Source organism: Bactrocera latifrons, unplaced genomic scaffold, assembly GCF_001853355.1.
Source record: "Bactrocera latifrons isolate USDA-ARS-PBARC rearing strain unplaced genomic scaffold, ASM185335v1 scaffold_134, whole genome shotgun sequence".
Taxonomy (NCBI): Eukaryota; Metazoa; Arthropoda; class Insecta; order Diptera; family Tephritidae; genus Bactrocera; species Bactrocera latifrons.
This window is the reverse complement of record NW_017534786.1, coordinates 232,155-256,465: the sequence shown is the minus strand read 5'-3', so window position 1 is coordinate 256,465 and position 24,311 is coordinate 232,155. Positions and strand designations below refer to the sequence as shown.

At 35.8% G+C, this 24,311-nt stretch overlaps 1 long non-coding RNA gene across 1 annotated transcript in view; it reads right to left on the bottom strand.

Annotated features, from left to right (window-relative positions):
• The window catches only part of LOC108965129, a 167,835-nt gene that overhangs the window by 72,569 nt on the left and 70,955 nt on the right, over positions 1-24,311 (bottom strand). Inside the window, exon 2 of the long non-coding RNA XR_001993084.1 lies at positions 22,885-22,924. This is a non-coding gene — a long non-coding RNA (uncharacterized LOC108965129). The remainder of the gene's footprint in view (positions 1-22,884; positions 22,925-24,311) is intronic.

Genomic DNA, 24,311 nt, shown 5'->3' with positions numbered 1-24,311 from the left:
ATATATTTAGACTATTCTAAACATATGTGTATGTGTTTGCACCTAAACGAGTTTGAAGCATTACCAATTTCGAACAACGCACAAACCCACGCACGCGGATATCTTAGAACTTTCGGCATAAGCTTTGGCTTGCCTGCAACATGATTATTGTTATTGTTATTTTTGCAGTAAAAATATTTGGTAACTGCAGCCAAATTGAAAATGTTGCATTAACTTTTGCACTCTTGCAACTGGTGAGCCACCGACATAAAAGTGGCGCCACTCACGCGCACACCACACACAAGTGATAAAAAATAAATAGAAATACGAGCAGAAAGAACAGCAACAACAAGCAGCCAGCGTAAGGTTGCACATTCATTTTATTTTATCAAACATTTGTAGTGGCCATGCTGCAGTTATATGTACTCCTAGCATGTATACATATATGTATGTATGTGCTATATCAGAAAAATGACTGTGTTGCATGCCGCATACATTATCAGATAGCAAGTGCGGTGGCAAGTGAAAGAGCGTCGGTGGCAAGTGCGTACAATGCAGCGTGTTGCACACATGCATACGCCGTGTTGACTTGTTTGCCCGCTAACGTTTCGTTGGCCGCTTGCAACATGCGCTGGAGTGGCGTGAAGTGAGACTTGTATGTTTACATATGTGTGTGAGTAGCTTTTCTTTTTTTTTTTTTGTTTTTTTTTTTTTCTTTTTTGTAACTTCGTTATGTACATGCATATTTTTTATGTGCGCGTTTTTTTTTTATGTGTGTGTGTGAAGTGACGACGACCGCATGCTGTTGCCAATCATTTTTCTTCCATCGCAACAAAATACAGTAAATACTCTTTCACATGTAATTTCTTTCTTCTTTCTCCTACACCAACACATACACACATACCAGCGCAAGTGCAAACAAATGCATGTCGCACTTCGTAAAACTGCCTGCCTGCTGGCCTGCTGGCTTGCTGGCTGAATGTTGTCCCTTTTGGGCATGCACAGTTGGAGATTTTGCCATATTTTACTCTCAATAGCTTTTTTCCACATGAAAATTATGTTTCTCATATTTTTTGCTGCTGTTGTTGTTGTTCTTATTTTTATTCTTGTGGTGGCATGAATCAAAGCGTATATGTTTTACACATGTAAAATTAATTTGTAGCAGAGAGTCTGCAAAAAAGCAGGCATTTATTTACTGCTGCATGTTTATATACTCACTCATACATATAAAATATAAACAAATATGTGTTCTCTCACATACACATATAAACTATACATATTTTAACTCGTTTATTCAAATTTTTTATCTTGCAACCTACACAGCTTTGCTTTTCATGCCGCTCTAATCCTCCATCATGCACTCACTCTCTCTCTTTCTCTCTCTCCCTGCACTTGCCTGCTTGTGCATTTGTTGCAAAAGTACAAAAGTTCTTGAGAACTAGCAATATGATTATTGTTGAAATTTTTATGCTTCTCTGCTTTCGCAAAAGTGCATTCCCAACACACTCGACATTGCTCAAGTGTGGCTAATCCAAGTTTCTCCAGCTTCAATTTACTGCTCCCAAGCAACCGTAAGTACTATGTGCTGGCAACGCTCAAGTATTGCAAACTTGGTAGCAATTAATTTTTGACAAAATGTCTACTGACTTTAACGAAATAAAATGAAACTTTCATTTCTTCCCTTAACTGCTGCATTCCATTACTTCTATTATATAAATATTTTAGAAAGTTTAATTTGGTAAAATGTACGCTTTAATTATTCAATGTTAAGACGAGAAGTTAAATAAAGAGACGGTCAGTTTTGCTGGTATACTTCCTTACTATCCTTCAGAGTGTTTTAACGTTAAATTTTGTTGTGTGTAAAACTTTTGTTAGGTTAGGGTTCCACCATAGTTCGTTCGTACGGAGTAAATGAGTGCGGAAATAATTACATATTGTTGTATGAAAATCAAATATTTTTTACTTAGTATGGTGAAACCCTAAACTAACAAAAGTTATTGATTTATAAATGAGAGGATCTATACTCATTTTGCAAAATTTTCTAAAATTTATTCCTTTGTTTTGTAATGAGAAACTTAAGTCCGCTGAATACACTGCTATAAACTCATATTAAGATTCTTCTTTTTATACTCTCACAACAAAGTTGCTAAAGAGAGTATTATAGTTTTGTTCACATAACGGTTGTTTGTATAGGGTTATATATACTAAAGTGATCAGGGTGACGAGTAGAGTAGAAATCCGGATGTCTGTCTGTCCGTCCGTGCAAGCTGTAACTTGAGTAAAAATTGAGATATCATGATGAAACTTGGCTTGGCTTCATAAGAAGGTTAAGTTCGAAAATGAGCAAAATCGGCCCACTGCCACGCCCACAAAATGGCGAAAACCGAAAACCTATAAAGTGTCATAACTAAGCCATAAATAAAGATATTAAAGTGAAACTTAGCACAAGGGATCGCATTAGGGAGAGGCATATTTGGACGTAATTTTTTTTTTAAGTGGGCGTGGCCACGCCCCCTACTAAGTTTTTTGTACATATCTCGGAAACTACTATAGCTATGTCAACCAAACTGGGTTGTCAAGGGTTGTTTCTTTTAGGCATTTCCATATACAGTTGAAAAATGGAAGAAATCGGATAATAACCACGCCCACCTCCCATACAAAGGTTATGTTGAMAATCACTAAAAGTGCGTTAACCGACTAACAAAAAACGTCAGAAACACTAAATTTTACGGAAGAAATATCAGAAGGAAGGGGCACGCAGGCTTTTTCTTAAATTGAAAATGAGGGTGGCGTCGCCCACTTATGGACCAAACACCATATCTCAGGAACTACTCGACCGATTTCAATGGAATTCGGTATATAATATTTTCTTAACACCTTGATGACACGTACGAAATTTGGGTGAAATCGGTTCACAACCACGCCTTCTTCCAATATAACGCTATTTTGAATTCCATCTGATGCCTTCTCTGTATAATATATCCATTAGGAACCAATGACGATAGCTGAATAAAACTTTACACAAATACAGTATTTGATGCGAGACTATCAAATGTTCGGTGACACCCGAACTTAGCCCTTCCTTACTTGTTAGACATATTATAGTGAATAAGTTAGACTCATAATAAAGTTGGGGGTATGCCATTATGTTTTAAAAATGATTTCAGGCAAGTGATCGTCGCGGCAGGCTCGAATAAATTCCAACCGAGTTACCCATTTCTCGACCACTTTTTGCAACAATTCGAGTCGTAATTCAACAACAACGCACCGAATATTCTTTAATATTCTCTTCCATGGACTTATTTACGTAGATAAATGACTTTGTATAACCCAACAAAAAATCGACGCATTCCACATGACACTCTATACGAGCTAAAGCGCTCACAAAAAATTTCCTTCAATATATTGGTTGTTTCGTTGCATGTATGGTATATAGTGCCGTCTGCTCGTATCGTGCACGTAATTGGGGACTTAATGTTTAACGGTATTTATTTGCTCAACTATTTCCACTTATATTATATCCTAACATAACAAAAATTTTTTCGTATATCTAATCAAACTTCAACTTATGTTTTTTTTTTTTATTTAAAATGAACTTTAATGAACCAAATATTTACCATTTTGGTCGACCACCTTTTGCCCTTTTTACCGCTTGAGACATAATTCCATCAGTGTAAAATTTTCTGGTTTCTGAGCAAAAAAACTCCGACAAGTAATGTTTACAGGCTGTTCTTGAAACCGACTCTACTCCATTAAGGGGTACTGCATTGATCGAAACAAATGGTAGTCCGATAATGCAAGGTCAGGGCTTTATGGTGGATGCAACAAAACTTCTCAGCCTAGCCCTCCTAGTTTTTGCCGATTCATCAAAGATGTGTGTGGTCTAGCGTTGTCCTGATGGAAGACGAAGGCGTTTATGCTGATCAGTTCTGACAGTTTTTTCTTCGATTGCTTGCTTCTCATGAGTTGATGACAGTAAAATGTAGAATCTATCGTTCGACCATGCTAGAACAACTCCTACTGGATGATTCCTTTTCAATCCCTACAAACACTCAACATAACTTTTCGAGGCATCAATCCTGGCTATGCCACCATTGGTTGAGTTTCAGGGCGCTTGGACCATGATCTTTTTCGCACATTATTGTCGTATTTGATTGAGTTTTTGTCTCCTTTTAACATTCGCTTCAGAAATGGTTCGATTTTATTTCGTTTCTGCAAATAATCGCAGACGTTAATTCGGTTCATTACATTTTTCACAGTGCGGTACCCAAACACCGAGCTTTCTTTTTGTAGCCAGTCTTTTTTAAATGATTCAATGATTGATTGAAGATGAATTTTTAGTTCCTTAGCGACATCATGACTGCTTATGTGACGGCCCTGGTTAATTGTTTTCATAATTTTATGGACTTTTTACACGATAGGTCGACCAGAGCGACCTTTCCAACACTATATGGAATGCGACAATATGATTGATAGCACTGGAGATATACGGTGGTAACGACATCTCCAATGTTTGTCCGTAAACTGATAGGACTGAGTCGATTTAAAAGAAAAATTATTGAACCAATCTTTATAATTCTTGAAAAACTTTCAAAATAGGTTCCTTCGGCATCGATGCAGCACGATTTCTAAGCAATGCTTGGATCCCCTCTGTAGTCTCCAAATGCTTACCTTTCATTGGCCTTCCCAGGCAAGGAAATAAAAAAATCCGGCTGTCCACATCTGGGCTGTAGGGCGGCTGCTGAAGCGTTGGGATGCCGGTCATTGTTAGGTAGCTGTTGGTGTGAGCCGGGTTGTCGTCGGGGTGTAACTTCCAATCCGCTGCTATGTCTGGTCGGACCCGATTAACCCTTCGTTTGAGTCTTGGGGACTTCCACGTAAAACCCGTGGTGAACGATGCCTTTGATGTCAAAAAAGACAATGAACATGGTTTTCACTTTAGATTTGCTCATTCGTCTGGTCTTCATCGGCGACATCTTACGGGTTCTCCGATAAGGCCTGGTGCCAACGAAACACACCATTTCTTGCTAAAGCAATATCTAGGTAAGCCTGCTTGATCGTATTAAATGTCTCTGCCGCAGATTTACCTCTAACGAACGCTGCATTTTCGGCTTACACCACTCACAAAAACACGTGCGAAAATGTTTGCCCTGACTCTCCAGGTACTCGGTATCCTCTCCATCGAGTTACTAGTTATTATTTGACAAAACTTAATAACCTATATATTTTAGAAGAACACCCGTACTCAAATGTAAACATGGCAACTATCCGCATTCTTTACTAAACCACACCAGAACTACCAAATAAAGTGAGAGAAAAAAGCCCACAAAACTTAAGTTATTCGAAATTTATTTACAAAAGAAAATGAACTTAAAATTAGATGTGGCGTGAACGAAGGAATCATCATTTGTAACTTACTACTTACACTTAATAAAAATGAAAGGCATCCTTATCTAATTTTCAACTCAACTGTCATCGCCTCTGACTCAAAGCCTTAAGAAGTACTTTTTATACCCCAGAGAAGGTATAAAAAAGAGCTCCAAAACCAGATTTGCAATAAATTACAACAGTTACACTTTGTTACGTCTCAAACTTGTCTAAACCTATATAATTACCAAACTGGCAGTATGTATAAATAAGAATCACTCTTGACAAAACAAAATTGTTAAACTAAGCAGGCAATAAGAAATAAGTAATCAAAGTAATCATTCACATTTCTGAATCAAAATCATAAATAAGCAAAAATATTTTCTTCTTCAAAATTTCAATATAAAATTTCTTTTCTCCCGCTTTCAAAGAAAACTTAATGGAATATTACCAGAAGTATTAACAACAAAAACAAACACAAGACGTCGCGCCATTAACTCGAGCAAAAATCAAGGATAAACGGGCTCCGTTGCCGTCGACAGTTCGTTAAGCGCCGCAAAAATGCACATTCCATGCCCCATTAAGTTCGGTGAGCCCGACAGTCGCGAAAACGACATGACCGCGTATTCCGACTACACGCGCGCCTTGGCACACGGACTCCTAATGCTCACCTACCATTGGAATCGTAACAATTTGCCAGCAGCACCACGCCTTCGGCGCCCGGTAACCGCACCTGGACCACAGACGCGCCAAAACCACCGCCAACACAACGAACCGGAACGGCAAAAAGCCAATGGACGACGCATTCTACTGCAAGGCCAATGTACAAAAATGCAACGGGTAAGAAATTGGTTGCGCGCAACGCGGCGGCATGCGGCTGAGAGGCCACTGCAGTCACCGCAAAGGCCGCTGCTGGACGAGGTGCACGCAACGATCGGCGATGGACCGTTGGTTTTGGCTTAAAATGGAAAACGGCGCTAATAGAAGAAGGCAGCAAAATGAAAGCAAATGGCAGCTCAGCAAACTACACTCCAGCGTCGAAGTGCAGCAGCCTTCCGGCTGGAGTTGAGTGGGTTGAGAAAAGTGATTCCAATCAAATACAAGCGCTGGAATATTTGAAAGCAGTCATTCGAGCGCGCTTGCAAGGTGAAAAGCGAAGCTCAACCGGTCGTATAAGTAACCTTGCAGTAGAAGTGCATCGCTGTGAAAAAGCAGTGTGCTCGCTTGCACGGTGAAAATAAACGAAAACAACACAGCGTTGGGAAATAATGTCTGCCCATATACACTCACAGTGGCAGCGCCAGCTGCTCAACCACAGCGTGAAGCAGGAGCGCTAGTGTAGGAGTAATCCCAATAGAATTTTTCGGTACAAAATCCGGTTGCCTCACTCACTTCTTGCACTTTTGGTTTAATTGAAAAAAATTGCAGATAACTCACGCCAGCGGGCAGCAATGATACTGAAGCTATGCATACATCACCTCGGCTCCATATATATATATTAAAACTGCCAGCATCTAATTGGAATGGAAGTTATGTGCTGCGAAAAACTTCAGCTGCTGCAGAGTTTTTGTTGTAAAAGATCTCTTGACAAAATCATATTTTTTAATGAAAATAATTCCATAGAAATAAAACAAATAATAGTAATTATAAATCACAGTTGCAATTGAGCACAAAACTTGGTTTTTATTGGTTGCCTCAGGCGTGTAGATAAGTGTTTAAAATAAGAGGTGATCCATTTCGAGATTCCTACTTAAAATAAAAATAAAAAAAACATTCGGTCGATCATCTCGGCACGATAACGGTCGCCATTGTCGGTTATGTTCTCAACGGCATCATTTTTAAAGAAATATGGACCGATGATTCCACGGGCCCACAAACACACCAAACCGTTATTTGTTCTGGATGAAATGGCGGCTCTTGAATCTCTTCAAGTTACCATTGAGCAAGAAATGGGTCTCTTCGCTAAACAAAATTTGGTGCGAAAATGTCGGATCAGTGACATTTTTTGGAACTTTCCAAGAATCCATTGAGCGAAATGATCTTGATTCTCTATTTATTATCGCCATCAAAAATTGCTCCTGAACCAATATCAATATTGTACGTATTTATTCTGGCACAGGGTGGTACAACTATCGAAAAATTATAAAGTAGATACGAATTTCAAATAGAATACATTTACGAATCGAGATACGGAATAGGGCCCCTGAACCAATATCCGCATTCCAATGTTTAATCCAATTTTCTATCATTGGTCTGGGCTGGCTTCAGTGACTGCAGTGAATTTTAGTTTTTTCGGCTTTGGCTTTGTTCAGTAGCGATAATCGTTCATTATCATAAACTCATGCCTTGTCACCTGTAATGGTGCATTAATGTTTGTAGAGTGCAGAGCTTTTTATAAAAAAAATGAAGGTATTTTGTCATTGTCATTGATACATACCTAAAACATTAACCAAAATGTGTTGAGTTGGTCTACAAGGTGCGTTCTAAAGTAAAAGGGATTAAAAAAAAAAAAACAGAACAAATGTTTTTTTGGCAAAATCAATTTATTTCCTTCAACATAGTCTCCTTCTGTTTCAATACAGCTTTTTGCTTGGTCCAAAAGCATGTCGAACGAGTGTTTTAGCTTAGCTTAGGCGGTATGGCCGCCAGAATGCCGGTGCAAGCCTTTTGAATGGCCTCTACGTCTGCATAACGCTTTCCTTTCATGGGCAAATGCATTTTTTCGAAAAGGAAGAAGTCGCACGGTGCCACATCAGGTGAATACAGGGTTAATGGTTAAAATGTGATTTTTTCATAAAAATTACTTTTTATTTATTATTTCATTTTTCGTTTCGGTTTTATTCTACTATACTTTTTTGTTTTCAAAAATTATCTGCGTTCGTCTATGAATGAAGAAGTAGAACTTTATATTGGGTAAAGGCATAATGTTTTTTTTTTTTATTTTGTGTTCTCTTGAAATATTTGATAAAGTAGTATAGTATAATAGTTCATAAAAAATGTACAGTAAAAATATCAATTGATTTTTATCAATTAAAAACTGTCCAAAGTTGGCACTCGGTACTTAAGGAACCCCTTAAATGAAACTGAATTGGCTCTTTTTCGAAACTCGTATCTGAACTTAATTTTAGTTTAAATTGAAGATGCCACTCGAGCAATTTTATACATTAAATAAGAAAATGTTATTAATAAAATTGATTTAATTAAAATAGGATAGGCATTGATATCACATACTTTTTGAATGCTGATCTCATTTAAAAATCCTTATAAAACAAAACTTGTATATACTTTGTTATCTTGAATCTAATAGTTTCTCCAAATAACAAACGGTGTACAATTATATTCTCATGAAACACAGCGTTTTACCTATACATATGCAAGTACATCTGTGCACTGTGATCTCTCTCGAAATAAATTCAGTTTTCATTGAAAACACATGCCAAACACACCACACAAAAGGGGTGTCTCGTATATGTTCCTGGCTGTCGTCATTGTTGTTATAGATTTAACATTTTATCGCCTTTTCTTCGCAGCATCCATTGAAAGTTTTTATTGTTAACAATAAGAAAACAAATAAATAAAGAGTAGAACATTTGGCACCAAAGGCGTAACAATTTCGAGGCGTCTTTGAAATTCGCGGGGAAATTGAATTAACTACACGACAAACTTATTCGTCAATTGGATTGGCTGGCAGGCGAAATTCTCTTTACTAATATAATATTATATATTGTGTAGTGATTTTTCTATTTTATTTATATATAATTTCGTTAGTTAGTTGCTGTAAAAGTTGGACATTTGCTGTCGATTGCTGTTGGAGGTCTTAAAACGTAGCTAAAAGTTGCAAAATAACAATTTTATAAATCGGCTGCTCTTATTAGTTGAGAGATATGTCCAGTATGCATGCTTGACACAGCGGAAAAGCTCTATGCAAGGCTACTTAAACCCAGACTCGCAGCGACTTTCAACGAAATGCGACATTGAGAGTATAGAAGCCGCACAGCGTGGATGGCACAAATACAAAAAAATAATATTGCTCGCGACTTTTAAATGTCCGAAACGCTATGAATACAGGGTTAATGGTTAAAATGTGATTTTTTCTCAAATAATCGTCCTTCGAATGWTGGATTCTGAGCAATTTTTAGTCGTCAGTCAATTTGTGCGGAACAAACAGTGCACACACCTTTCCTAAGCCCAAATGTTCGGTCAAAATGCGATACATCAATGTTTTGGAGATGTTCACTTCCATTTCCATGAATTTCAATGATGATTTTGGCAGTTTTTTGATGAACTCACGACCACTTTGAAGACGTTGAAACCACTCGTGCACTAGTCCGAATGGCCATTTATACACGGAGATCTATCCTATCTTGCTTGCGCAGAGAAATGTCAACAACAAAATTCTTAGTGTAAATGATATCAACTTTTGTTATATACGTTTGATATAGTTGAAATGGTTGTGTTGATAAAATCTGATCTGAAGCATTTGAAGTAAGTGAATGCGTGTCAAGTCAGTGTATGCGATGACACAAATTCAAGAATAAGGCTTCAAATTGGTTTCTCATCCACCGTGCACTCTAGATCTCATCCTCAGCAACTATTTCCTGTTCTCAGATCTCAAAAGAATGCTGACGGGGATTAAATTTTCGTCGAATGAAAAGTTGATCGCCGAAACTGCGGTCTATTTTAAAGACTATAAAAATAGCATCGAAATGTTAGAGAGATCAGAATCAAAGTATCGTCCTTGCTCAATACAAAAAAAAAGATTAAAAAAAAATGTGTTTTATTATGGCAGGCTGGAAACCTTTTTATTGACATTTTATATTTGGTTAAGTGATGACCGATTTTTTTCCTCTCTTTGGAATGAGTTGAATCATTATCCAAATTGAAAAAATTCCAAAGAAATCTTTGAAAAGAATGCTCTGAAGATTTATTAAAGAACAATGATTCCTTTAAACAAACACAAAATTTTAATCAAATAATCTTGGACCAATTGCTTCTCGAAAATAGCTCAAATTTCGTCAGTTTCTTTATAAAATGAGTCATGAAAATTGAAATACTAATGGCATACATATGTATGCGTTGGATAATTATATAACTGTACATATAAAAAAAAAAAAACAACAACGACTACAAATTCATAAAGCTTGGTACAACTCACGCACGCTTTTGTTATTTCTTACAATGACACTTTCACGGAAACGGATGTAACTGCAAACTTGCAAAAGTTCGCAACTTAACAAAGATTTGTCATACAGAGTAGACAACATTAATAAGTGTAAGCAAAAATATTACGAAATACCTTAAAAACTAATATATGAAAACTTGCATTGTGCTGATGTCACAAATCCAAATATCGAAAATATAAATTAACGTTTAATCATTAAATATAGTAAAAAAAAAAAATTGGTCATTTACTATTTCAAGAGGTTTCGGTGTCCAACCCAAAAATGTGAATTTAGTAAATCATAGACAAACTAAATATTAGCTGGACAAAAAAGTCTTGCAGTATTTTCGCTAGTTGTCGCTGAGAGCGCGTAGTTCTAGTTTTATTCGTCGCATCGGGTCATGCTATACCTTTTTGGAAAGCTCCTTTCACGAGCTAACACGTGTTTGATTGATTGTCGTTTCCTTTATGTCGTTCCTGAGTTATAGCGTCGCAATCATGGAGCAAAATAAAGAGAAAATACGGCATATTTTACAGCACTACTACGATAAAGGCAAAAGTGCATCTCAAGCCGCCAATTTAATTTGTGCAGTTTGTGGACCCGATACAGTTTCCATTTCCACCGCACACCGATGCTTTCAACGTTTTCGTTCTGGTGTAGAGATGGTCGAAGATGCGCCACGCTCCGGAAGGCCTGTCGTCGAAAATTGCAATAAAATCGCTGAATTGGTCGAAAGAGACCACCATAGCAGCAGCCGTAGCATCGGTCAAGAGCTGGTCATGAGTCATCAAAAAAAATTTTATGAACAATTGAAAATTCAATAAAAAATACCACAAGAAATACCGCAAGACTTTTTTGGCAACCTATTTGACCTATCAATGGGAGAGTCATAATACATGTTTTAGGTAAACCCTTAACTTAGAACTTAGAATGAAGGAAAAAAAGACTGAAAATTGGATTTTTGTAATTGAAAAAAAAATTTCTTCGTCCTAGCCTGTAGGAATTGTAACTCAAAGACCTATGTAAAATTTCATGAAGGTCGGTTGAGTAGTTCTCGAGAAATCTTGCCAACCGACTTCAAAAATACAGTTTCGAGAAAAAAGTGTTTAAAGATCTTCGAAACTATAATTCGAATCAACTTGAGAATTTAGAACAATGTCATAGAGGTGTTGACAAGTTTAATAAGACAATAAAAAATCGATTTTTTTAAACCCGTAAACAGATGTGACCCCTTAGAAGAAATTTATATTTTTTACCCTACTCTTGAAGCGACGTCCTGGAATACAGGGATTTTAAAGGTGCGTACTAGGACTACACAGAAACTGAATTTAATGAGTGTATTTACCAGTATCCGAGCAAAAAGTTTTTATTAAGATTATAATTGCATAAAAGTAATAAGAACACTAAAAGTGCGATTACGCCAGGAAAATTATTCCATAAACCTATCGCCTTTCTGCCTGTCCTTCGGTAATTTAAAATAAGACTTAACTAGTGTCCTATTTCAAGGACCACTGCTGTAAATGCGTACACTCACATTTAATATAGTAAGCTTTAATTCTGTTTCCCCACACTTTCTAGACATGCTTTCTTTGCAGGCATATCCCTTTCTATGCTCATACGCAGAACCACTTCAAAGTTGCTCCTCTCATCTTTTTAACAACGCACTAATACATGCATATGAATGTTTCATATCAAAATGCACTCGACGAAATTCATAATGAGCCAAATAACAGAGTGAGTACACTTGCTTGCCACTGAGAGCCATATTTTATGGAAGTAGGGTTATGTGCACGAGCAGCACGGAAACTTAACTGATACTTTTGCCGACTTCAATTGCATTTAAACTTTTTGCCTAATTTTGAAGTCATTTTTTGGCCTCGGCTAATGAACTAGTTTGTCAGCTCTTCTGTAACTTCTGCATGAGCTACTTTGAGCGGCATGCGTATATGCATAAGATGCACTCGCGTATGCCCTTCACCTAGCATCCAACTGAAGTTTACGCTTTTCAAGCAGTTATGAAGAAATTGGTAGCTTGTTGTCTTCACTTTTTGTGAAGATATTGTAATTATCTTAGAATGGTTTTCTAGAGCTATGGGGAAAAGGTTTGAAGTGCCAGTGATTTTCACAATGAACGCAACTTTGAAACTTAAATGGGCCAACGGTGTAGATCGCGCTGTCATAAATATGTAATATCAAGCGTGGTCAAGCTCAACAAATATTCGCAAAGCCAGGACTGACGCCACGAAAGGTTATGCTAAGTGTTTGCTGGGATTGAAAAGAAATCATCCGCTTTGAACTGCTCAGGCTGATCGAATGATTTATTGAATAAAGCAAGCAATCAACAGAAAGGGCTTCGTCTTCCATCAGGACAACGCTAGAGCACACACATCTTTGATTAATCGGCAAAAACTGAGAGAGCTTGGTTGAGAAGTTTTGTTACATCCACCATATAGCCCTGACCTTGCACCATCGGACTACCATTTGTTTTGGCCTACCTCAATGAAATAAAGTTGGCTTCAAGAGAAGCCTGTGAAAATTACTTGTAGCAGTTTTTCGCCGAAAAACCAGAAAAGTTTTAAATTGATGAAATATAGGCTCTTGTGGAAAAATGTCAAAAAGTGTTCGACCAAAAGGCTACTCATCTGGTTCATTATAAATATAAAAAACATAAGTTGTAGTTTAATTAGAAATACAAAAAGACTTTTTCTACTACCCAATATTTTTTGATTGAAAATTGTGATTTTCACTACTGCTTTAATTTCGCGTATTTCTTCCAGCTTCAATACAAAATACCAAATACATTTCTCGACTAAAGTCTTAGTATTTTCGAACATTACATATTTTGAATAGCGAAAATCGCATACAAAGTAACCATTTCTACACCACTAACACAGTTATGTCTCACATCCCATCCTATATGCCCACGCGCAAGTAAATAAAATACAAAAAAAATAAACCGCAGAGAAATCAAATTTTCCAACTCTGAGAAGCAATAAATGTAAAATGGACAAAATACATGGAAGTTAAGTATACTCACACACACATACGCACTCTCACATCTGGATACACAGAATAGCACTTCGTTTCAAAAAAAAAAAAAAATACATATGTACATATTTCTGACCAAAAACATAATTTCGGCTTTTTTTCGAAACTTTGGGAGTGGTTGGTTTACTTTTTTAAAGCCTAATAGGCAGTCAGCCATGTATTAAATTACACACTTATACAAGATTTTCTATGTTTATAGATAGGGCAACTCCCTGCAATTGCGCTGAAATCACGAAATAGTTTGAAACATTTTATGGCTCCTTGGGGCTTATTTAGTGCTAAAAGCCTGACAATAGTCTGTGGAGTCGCAAGCAATCATAAAGTTTTCGTAGATGCAAGTCAATAAATATGTACATACATACAAATGAATGTATCTATTTATTTATACATTATAAGGAGTATAGTATATTGTACTAATGTAGGGAGGGTTTATACATTATAAGGAGTATATTGCTTATACGCCGTGGCGTACCTAACCTTCGCTGTTATTGAAGTCATTTAAGAAGTTTAAGTTTATAGTTGCGGATACAACCACAATTGGGTAACAAAACGAAAGAAAAATTATAACTAAATATTTACACATAAAGAAATGCACAATAGAGGTGGGTTAGATTCCCTAGATATGCTTGTAAATTTATCCTTGTTTAGTAAAAATAACGTCGAGTAAACAAGTACGTAATGAGCAGCTTGACAGCGAAATATATATTATACAAAAATCAACGCTGTGACTACTCATTCGGCGAATTTGAAAAATGCGGCCTTTAACTGTCCACGAAACACGAAGAAAATTATTTGAAGGAGCCGATTCGCTCGCTCAAAAGCTGCGAATGCTATATATAGTACATTTAAATAATAGAAATCTTTTTATTGAACTAACATTAAAAGCATAACCGACTTGACATTTTAATAAGTGGAGTCAAATTTTATTCCATGTATATATTTATATCTATACATAAATATTTAACCTCATAAAATATTTGTTTGTTGAGCTTAAAGCATGAGCTTAATATTGTTGCTGTGATTGCCTTGAATTATTGTGCAATTTTTACAGCATACTTTTTACTACAGCATAAAAAGTGACAGCGTAGAGCCATAGTTAGAGTGACGAAAATAGGTACAACCACATGGTACATATTAAAGTAAATATATAAAATTATATTACAGTCGTAGATACTGTGAAGATAAATGGTGAAATTTTACTTGTAAGCTTACAGATTAAAAACAAAAGAGTTTTCCAGTGTAATATGACTGCAATAATAAATGGAATCCAACAAAAGTACTATATTGTATACAAAACTGAACAGGTAGTACTGTCTGCAAACTATAAGCAGCCCTACTACTGACTATATGACTACTATATTACTGACAGTAACATGGTGAACCTGAATTACGACAGCGAATAAGCATAGTATCCTATTTGACTATAACAGCACTAAAAACTAAATATTTCAACGTGCAAGCTTGAATTTTTGTATTGCTATTGGAGAACTTTGATTTTTTACAAATTTTTTTTGGAATGCAGTCAATCAAAGCCAAAAGCATTTCCAAAACTTAGGGAAGAAATTTCCAAAGCACAGACAATAAAATACGTTATTGATGATCACTATTGGAATGATACTATCAGTTGTATTATATAGTTGATCATAAAATAACTTATATAGTTAGTTTTAAGGCATTAAGATATTTGAAAAAAATACACATTGTTTTTTAAATATTGGATTTTTTTTTCTTTAAAAAAATTCTTTAAAATTCCAATTATTTTCAAAGCTATTGCCGTTTTAGTGTCTAACAGCTTTGAGCGTGTGTGTCCTGAAACTTTTTTCCCAATACATCTTTCATCACCAATTCAGTATGATATCTCACGTTCTACTTAGTCAATTTAATTTAAATTTTACATGAATATTTGATATGAAATATACATTTTGAAAGTGTATTTGAATTCCCATATAAATGATGTTTCAACTTACTTAATTACTACGTCAAATATGAGCGCGATCTGTTAATCAGTTTGTTTACAGCAGCTGTTTAAGTCGGTACACCTCAGTAGTGCGTTGCGATTTTTACAATGGATAAAAATATCAAATAAAGAATTTGTCTCAAATTTTGTATTCATAACCAAATTTCGTGAACGGAATCATGGCGAATGTTGGAAAGGCTTACAGTGATTCAAAAACACAAGCCTGCGAGTGATACAAAGCCTTCAAAGAAGGTGGACAGATCCTTAAACATGCTTCTCATTCTGGATGACCTTCGACCTCTTCAACTGGTGATAATATTAAAAAAGTGAGAGATATGCTGCTTGAAAATCATCAGGAAAATGTTAGTGAGATGGCAAAAGAGCTCGACACCGCTAGTTAATCCGTTTGAATGATTTTGGTGAATATTTCAGGTATGCAACGCGTTCTTGCTCGACTCGTCTCGATAAAGATGAAATGGTTGCACATCAAACTTTTAAACCCATGTCTCATCGGCAGTTATGATGCTCTCCATCAATGTGGGATCCGAATTCGCACGATTAAGGATGTCCAAAGAGGCGAGTTTATAGAAATTTTTTTTTTTTTAATTTTATAAATCAAGATGGTGCTCATTGCATCGAGCCACGATTGGTAACGTATTTAAAGCCAAAAAGATTTTTCAAATTCATTAACTAAAATTGCTGTTCGAAGAAATAAAAAAAAAATTCACGGAAGGAGCTGTAGGTGATCCCAAAAAGAGCTTATGAAAAGCTTTTCGTGGAGTTGCCTATTAACCAAACCAAAAAAAAAATTGATATTTCCACTTGAGATTTTTTGAATAAAAATTTGCGTTTTTTCGATATTACGTCATTAAAATGAAAAAAAAAAAATACTTCAATTTAAAACAAAACAGTGAATTCGGGACATAGAAATGAAAGTTTACACCAAATTCCATGAACGAAAAAAATATGTTGCCAGCTAAAAATATAAAGCAAATAATATAAGCCTGCTTTTTCCAACATCAGATCGCTTGAAAATTACTTTTTATTTATTATTTCATTTTTCGTTTCGGTTTTATTCTACTATACTTTTTTGTTTTCAAAAATTATCTGCGTTCGTCTATGAATGAAGAAGTAGAACTTTATATTGGGTAAAGGCATAATGTTTTTTTTTTTTATTTTGTGTTCTCTTGAAATATTTGATAAAGTAGTATAGTATAATAGTTCATAAAAAATGTACAGTAAAAATATCAATTGATTTTTATCAATTAAAAACTGTCCAAAGTTGGCACTCGGTACTTAAGGAACCCCTTAAATGAAACTGAATTGGCTCTTTTTCGAAACTCGTATCTGAACTTAATTTTAGTTTAAATTGAAGATGCCACTCGAGCAATTTTATACATTAAATAAGAAAATGTTATTAATAAAATTGATTTAATTAAAATAGGATAGGCATTGATATCACATACTTTTTGAATGCTGATCTCATTTAAAAATCCTTATAAAACAAAACTTGTATATACTTTGTTATCTTGAATCTAATAGTTTCTCCAAATAACAAACGGTGTACAATTATATTCTCATGAAACACAGCGTTTTACCTATACATATGCAAGTACATCTGTGCACTGTGATCTCTCTCGAAATAAATTCAGTTTTCATTGAAAACACATGCCAAACACACCACACAAAAGGGGTGTCTCGTATATGTTCCTGGCTGTCGTCATTGTTGTTATAGATTTAACATTTTATCGCCTTTTCTTCGCAGCATCCATTGAAAGTTTTTATTGTTAACAATAAGAAAACAAATAAATAAAGAGTAGAACATTTGGCACCAAAGGCGTAACAATTTCGAGGCGTCTTTGAAATTCGCGGGGAAATTGAATTAACTACACGACAAACTTATTCGTCAATTGGATTGGCTGGCAGGCGAAATTCTCTTTACTAATATAATATTATATATTGTGTAGTGATTTTTCTATTTTATTTATATATAATTTCGTTAGTTAGTTGCTGTAAAAGTTGGACATTTGCTGTCGATTGCTGTTGGAGGTCTTAAAACGTAGCTAAAAGTTGCAAAATAACAATTTTATAAATCGGCTGCTCTTATTAGTTGAGAGATATGTCCAGTATGCATGCTTGACACAGCGGAAAAGCTCTATGCAAGGCTACTTAAACCCAGACTCGCAGCGACTTTCAACGAAATGCGACATTGAGAGTATAGAAGCCGCACAGCGTGGATGGCACAAATACAAAAAAATAATATTGCTCGCGACTTTAAATGTCCGAAACGCTATGACCGACGCTCTCGAAAAAAGCTTGAAAATCTCGGACTAACTCAGAGCAGTGATGCGAAGCTACCTTTGTAATAGAAAACTGCAGTATCAAAGTAGTGAGAAATCAAGACATATCAATTCAGGGTCTAGACTTGTGGAACATCAGCTACGACGGTACATTAAAAATCGAAATGCCAGATGAATCGTACTTAATTCGTTATGCGGACAACATTGAAGCAGTAATTACAACCCGAGGTATAGAAGAAGCGCAAAGAAAGCTTAATCAGATCATGATGTGGACGCAAGCACGGCTCGATTTACACAACCTCCACTTCACTACGGAAATACTTAGATACTATATACGGATATACTAAGAACACAAGAAACAGCTACCTAGACGCAAGACTGGACCCCAGACTAACCTTCTGGGTACAAATCAAGCACACCGCAGGAAAGGCAGCGAAAATCACCTCCCAAACTAGCAGACTAATGGCCAACATGTGAGGCCTCAGCCAAGGAAAGAGAAAGCTTCAAATGTCGACGACAATCAGCGTGCTCTTATACGGTGAAGCCAGGTTTATCTCCACCTACTCTTTCCAACGAAGTCTAGGTCTTCCTTTCCTCTGCTTCCCCCACGAGCACTGGGTCGAATTCTTTCAGAGCTGGAGTGTTTTTCATCGTGCCATCGACTACGCTATATGCTATTACTTTCTGACGCAAACTCGTAACGGCGACTCATCAGATGTTGTCATCGTCCGTGACTCTGCACCACATAGCAGGACGGGGATGATGAGTGACTTGTAGACTTTAATAAGAGAATACTTTTATTCTAAATTAGTAGCAAGTGCGACGACTGTTTGTTTGATAACACCAGATATTTTGTCTTGCCCTCGTTTACTATCCGGTCTAGAAAGAGCGGAATTAAGAAGGCTGGAATCATGTGCAGAAAGTCACATAAGTGAGGAAAATTCTCTGAGCACTATTCACTTCGGAGTACAAAGAAACGATTATTTTACATAGGTCTCAAGCAGTTCACGACTTCCGATCTTAAACCAAGACGGGCTAAACTGAAAACGCGAAACATCCTCGTTGTGGGCTGGGTTTGATACCCACCATGCGAAAAACTCCCCAATGAAAAGAAGAAAACAGCCTCGGATGACAGATTACTAATATTTAGCCTATATTTTTAGACTTTATTGAGTGGGGTTGGAACTCGCAAACATAGTAATAGTCAAAACCTCAATCCGCACTACGTAATACAAGTTTTCAATATTATAATTCCAGACCAAAATAAAAATAGCTCACTCTTATCACTAACTAAAAGCAAAACAATTGCAAACTGTCATTTAGTTTGTATTCAATTAATAAAAGCACATTAAACGACGGCAAAGTAAGAAGGAAGACAACACAATTGGCCACATATCTCCGATAATATTTCAATGAACGAATGTGAGAACTTTTGTAATCTGCGTGCAGCAGATTGACTGGCTCCGAAAGGTAGCAGATGGAAAGCTGAGGCTTCAGTTGTGGCCAAACGGAATCCCCCGGCAAACGTAGCTTACATTTCGCTGAAATGTGAAATTCCTACGCTAAATAAAATCCACAACTCGATATATATACATACATATATGAGAATGCCGCTCCTTTAGGAATCGATGTGTACAAAAACTGTGCACATATTTGCACAAGTCTCTGTATACGCACGCGGCCAGCCTTGCACTTTGAGAATTGCGCTTTTTGCTCGCATTGAGCAGACCCGCCGAAAAGTGTGTCAATGACTGGTGGCGGCAGCACGTTCAAATTTTTCAAAAACTTTAACAAAAGTAAAATTTCCACTGAATGACTGTTGAAAGAAAAACCATAGCTATGCCGATTTTCATGTATGTATGTATGTATAAATACATGTACATACGGATGGGGGAACGTATATATTTTTTCAAAGGCAAATCAACTTTCAGGCATGGTAGGTGCTTGGCATGTTTTCCTTCCTTTTATTTGTTACTACCAACCCTTGATACTTGCAACAACCGTGGATCCATCAGCTGATATGGTTAACTTTGTTCGAGTGATTGTGAAAAGAATTACGCAAAAGCGATTGTTCGGATAGTGTAAGCCCTTGACCATACATGTTTTCAAAAGAGTTCGAGAAGAAAAGTTTATTTTTCGTTGATGAAAGTATTTTAAATATCGGAAGCTTCTTTAAGCAGTAAAATCTTATTAAAATAGTGAAAACTTCTTCAAAATGTGAAAGCTCTTTAGACAACGAAAGCTTCTGAAAATGTTTAAACAGCGGATGCTTCTTTAACACAAACACTGAAAGCTCATTAACACTGTCAAACTTTGAACAGTGAAAGCTCTTTTAAGCAACTAAAGCTATGTTTAGCAACGAAAGATACTTCGAACAGTGAAAGTTCTTTTATATAACTAAAGCTTTAAAAGTTTTTAAACAACGGCGGCTACTTTAAATAGTTAAAGCTCTTAAAAATAGTGAAAGCTGCTTCGAAACGTGAAAGCTCCTTAAGGTAACTAAGGCTTCTGAAAGTTATTAAACAGCGGAACCTTCTTTGTCATAAACAGCAAAAGCTCGTTAACACAGTCAAATCTCTTTTTTACAGTGAAAGTTCTTTTAAGCAATAAAAGCTTTTCTTAACAACGAAAGTTACTTTGAACAAAGAAAATTCTTTCAACAGTGATAGATTCTTTAAACATTGATGGATTGAAGATTCTCTAAAAATTGAAAGCTTTCTTAATAGCGAAATCTCTGTCTCACACAAAAGTTTTCTTGATAAATCTTCTTGCTTAGTAAGCTTTCACTCTTAAAAATTAATTATTGAATTAATAAGTAGCTGTTTTTGTTTAAGATTGACAATAAAAGAGGAGTATTATCGATAAATCCAAAAGTTAATTTTAAAATTTAATAGGTATAAGTGAAAGGAGAGGATGACAAAAACTTATGGGCATGACATAAATCAATAAATTTTAAGTGTAGCCGCTCTCCTATCTAACAAAGAAATGGTAAATGTTGGAGAACCTTAAAAATACATAGGGATCTTTTCTTTCTAACAAATCTCTATGGTTTAAGATATATGCGAAAATAGTAACAGGGAACAAGTTGAACATTACTGATTTGATACCCTATAATACTTTACAAAAAGTAAAACACCTTTTTTTAGTGGCATTTGTTTCCTATTCGGGTTCTATTTCTGCCGGTGAACCATAGGCATAGACATTCTTTGAGAATTTACAGGCCGCTCGAACACATTTTGTAGTTGATTATTGCCAAAGGGATGTGTTATAGGTGAACTTAAATTGTGCAAAACTTAATTTTGAACTAACTGCCATTGAAACCCGATATTTTGACGGAACCTAGAGGATGGGTTTACTTCCATTTTCTAAGCCTGGTGGCATTTTAAGAAACGACTCCCTTGTTCTCTAGTTAAATAAATGTTTTATCCTATCCTATATTGATTGCTTTTGATAAGATCGGTTTCAAGATTATCTCAGATTTTTCTCCTCTAACGGCCTTGCATAGAGGGCCGCCAATACATGCCTATCGCGATTTGATTCGATTTCAGAGAACATCTGTAAATTTGCTCCTTAATCCTGAGACAAATACGCGCAAGGCATCGGTCTTGTGCCTGCCGTTCATGTACCAAGCTTCCAGATAAATTCGTATTATTATGCTCTTAGAGTAGGATTTCGTTTTCAATCTTAATAGATTTAAAGTTACTGCTAGGGTCTATCAAGCTTAACCTGTTCTCGCTTTGATTTAATTTAAAATGTGACCCAAATTACATAATATTCCAAAGGGACCGCCGAATTTTTCGTGTGAAGGACATTTGGAAAACTATTTACTCTTACTTAATAATTACAGCTTAGTGAATGCATGGTCAGATAAAGACCGGATAGTTTGGAATATTCACGATTTAATACTAATAAATACTTAGTCCAGCTAAAAAAGTGTTCTGAAACAGATTCATCAGTTACCAACGATTATTTATAAGACTTTTTATATGGTAAGCAGCAAAATATTTTGAACCCTAAATGTTTCGGTATAATTATAATACATAAAAGTTGGTACGAGTATATTGAAAACATGTAAGCAATCATAAGTGTTCCCATCACCATTGTAACTCCTTTCCACTAAAATCTCCTCCGATAATGTGCGAAATTTTAGCTCGTTTTCTGCGTTAGCAAATATTATTTAGCTCCTGGCAGAATTTGTAACAGTAAACTGATTGAATTATCCAAATGCAGTCGCGAATTACACGCAGCACCTATACAACACTGTTGTTTCTCACATGCCAGCTTTAAAATTCATGTACCCGCCGCGTAACCGCTAAGCTCATAGTAATTCATTCGTAATTTGCTCAGCATGCATTTTCAGCGTGCTCATCTCCAATCTGGCGTAAGTTGGATGCAACATAGCCAAACAAAACGGTTCAGCTAACATGGCATTTTCTTCATTAGCATATAAACTTCAGTGTAAATTATGTGCTTGATGCTGTACGCGCGCAGCTGAGTGCAGGTGTACTGCTGCTGCTGTGAAGTGCCTCTAGCGAGTGGAAGTGCACTTTGGCCACCTGAATTGAGTGGAAGGGAAGTGGAGGCAAGAGCGCTGAAATGCTACTCAGTGCAGTAAAAGCGAATGTCAATTATTTGCACGTTAATGTGTTAATTTTGTCTGGGAAATTTTCGTTGAAAATGTGAACTTCAGTAATTACTTATACGAGAGCTGAGAGGAATGCGTTGGAAGTTTATGTAAGCGAATTGGAGCAGTAGGTATGCAGGGATTATTAGTAACTTTCGCTATATTTCGGTTTATGTTAACATATTGCAAGTATTGATAATGTAATGAATATGTTTCTTTTACGAATTTATAAATTTGTATTAGGGTGGGAATGTGAAAAAATGTGTGGTGTCTTTGTTATTTTGGTACTCTAAAATATTCTTAGACATCAATTAAAAAAATGCTAAATCTCATTTCGAACTTCTTCAAAAATTTGATCTTTTTTATCACACGTTTATAAAAAATATAAATAGGATTAAACTAGTTAGTAATATAAATTGTAAATATTTCCTGTAGTATATTACTAACCTTTATTTATTTTCCTGGGGGTGTTTAGGGGCATAAGCGTCTGGAAATAAAAAAATAAAAACAAATTTCTTAGATTTGAAATAAGAAAATATATTGAGTAGTATAACTTATTTTGAAATTCGTATCTTTATGTATTTAATATTGTTATAATAAAATAAAATGCTTGCCTAATAAAAATTTTATTTTCAATTCTATATTTTTACTATCAAAGTATATTCTAGAAGCAGAAGCCTTTAAAAAAATAAAAAAAATAAAGAAATAAAGAAATTCATAATCAAATAAAACCCAGCGAAAACGAAAGATCAAATAACAAACATTAAAGGAAAAATAATTTAGGGACGATCCGAGGCCGCTACACACAAGGGGAGAGGTGTGGTTGCGCTTTATCTCAATTTCCCGCAAAGCTACAAATCCTATTGGAAAAATGTATATGCCAATGTTGTAGGCAATGAAAAGATTTATAACTTCTATATGTACACATATTTCACATAACCTCAAATTTTCCGTGAAAAATTCAAATCATCCAGTTTTTTTTTTTTAATTTTATCTCACACAACATTTTTCTCTTTCACGAAATTTGGTCAAAGCTTACTTCCTCGTAGTGTATCTAAAACCAACAATCGAGGAACTAGTTCGCGTATATACAGCCAGACTATTTGCTCATCTGTCTGTATATGATGTGGCTAAACTGACTCGGCTCGACACGCTGATAATTTAGATATATATTTTGTAGGGTCTCCAACATCGTGGCAACCTTAATATACCCTGGTATAAAAACACAAGTTGAAGCTGAATGCGCGACGTGAATAATGAGCACGGGGCCGGGTTTGAGGCTCGATACCTCGTAAACCAATAATCTTTCGATAAAATCCTTTACAGAGCATGTTTCTAGTAGGGCCTAAGAAATGTAATAATGTAGACAACCTCTTCAAAACTTGTTTGAAACTCAAGTATAAGGATCTAATACTCAGAAGATATAAACAGATTTAATTTGGGGTTATCGTCAGATACTAGATTGATGAACCCGAACGCAATAGAGGTTGGTATCTGTACTATGCAATTTTTGAAGGAATAAACCTTCAATGATGGAAACCATAGACCCAAAAGGACGGAAAGAAAAAATTCAAGTAAGCTTAATCGTATACCATAAATATAGTTTTGAGCCAAACCTAAACAACCGCACATCCGGTAGATTATCATTATCATTATCTTTCTGCTCCTGTAATCTCCACGCATAATACTGTTCTGAAAGATAATGTTCCGATTATGATGCTACCATGAATGTACTTATTTAGGGAAAAAAATCTGTTCGATTAGTTAATTTCAATATTAAAAAAATCGCGAAAATTAGTCCTCCTAATGATAGGAGGATGGAGTCATGTGTAGAAGTTCACGCAAGTGAGGAAAGTTTTCTGATCGCCATTCAC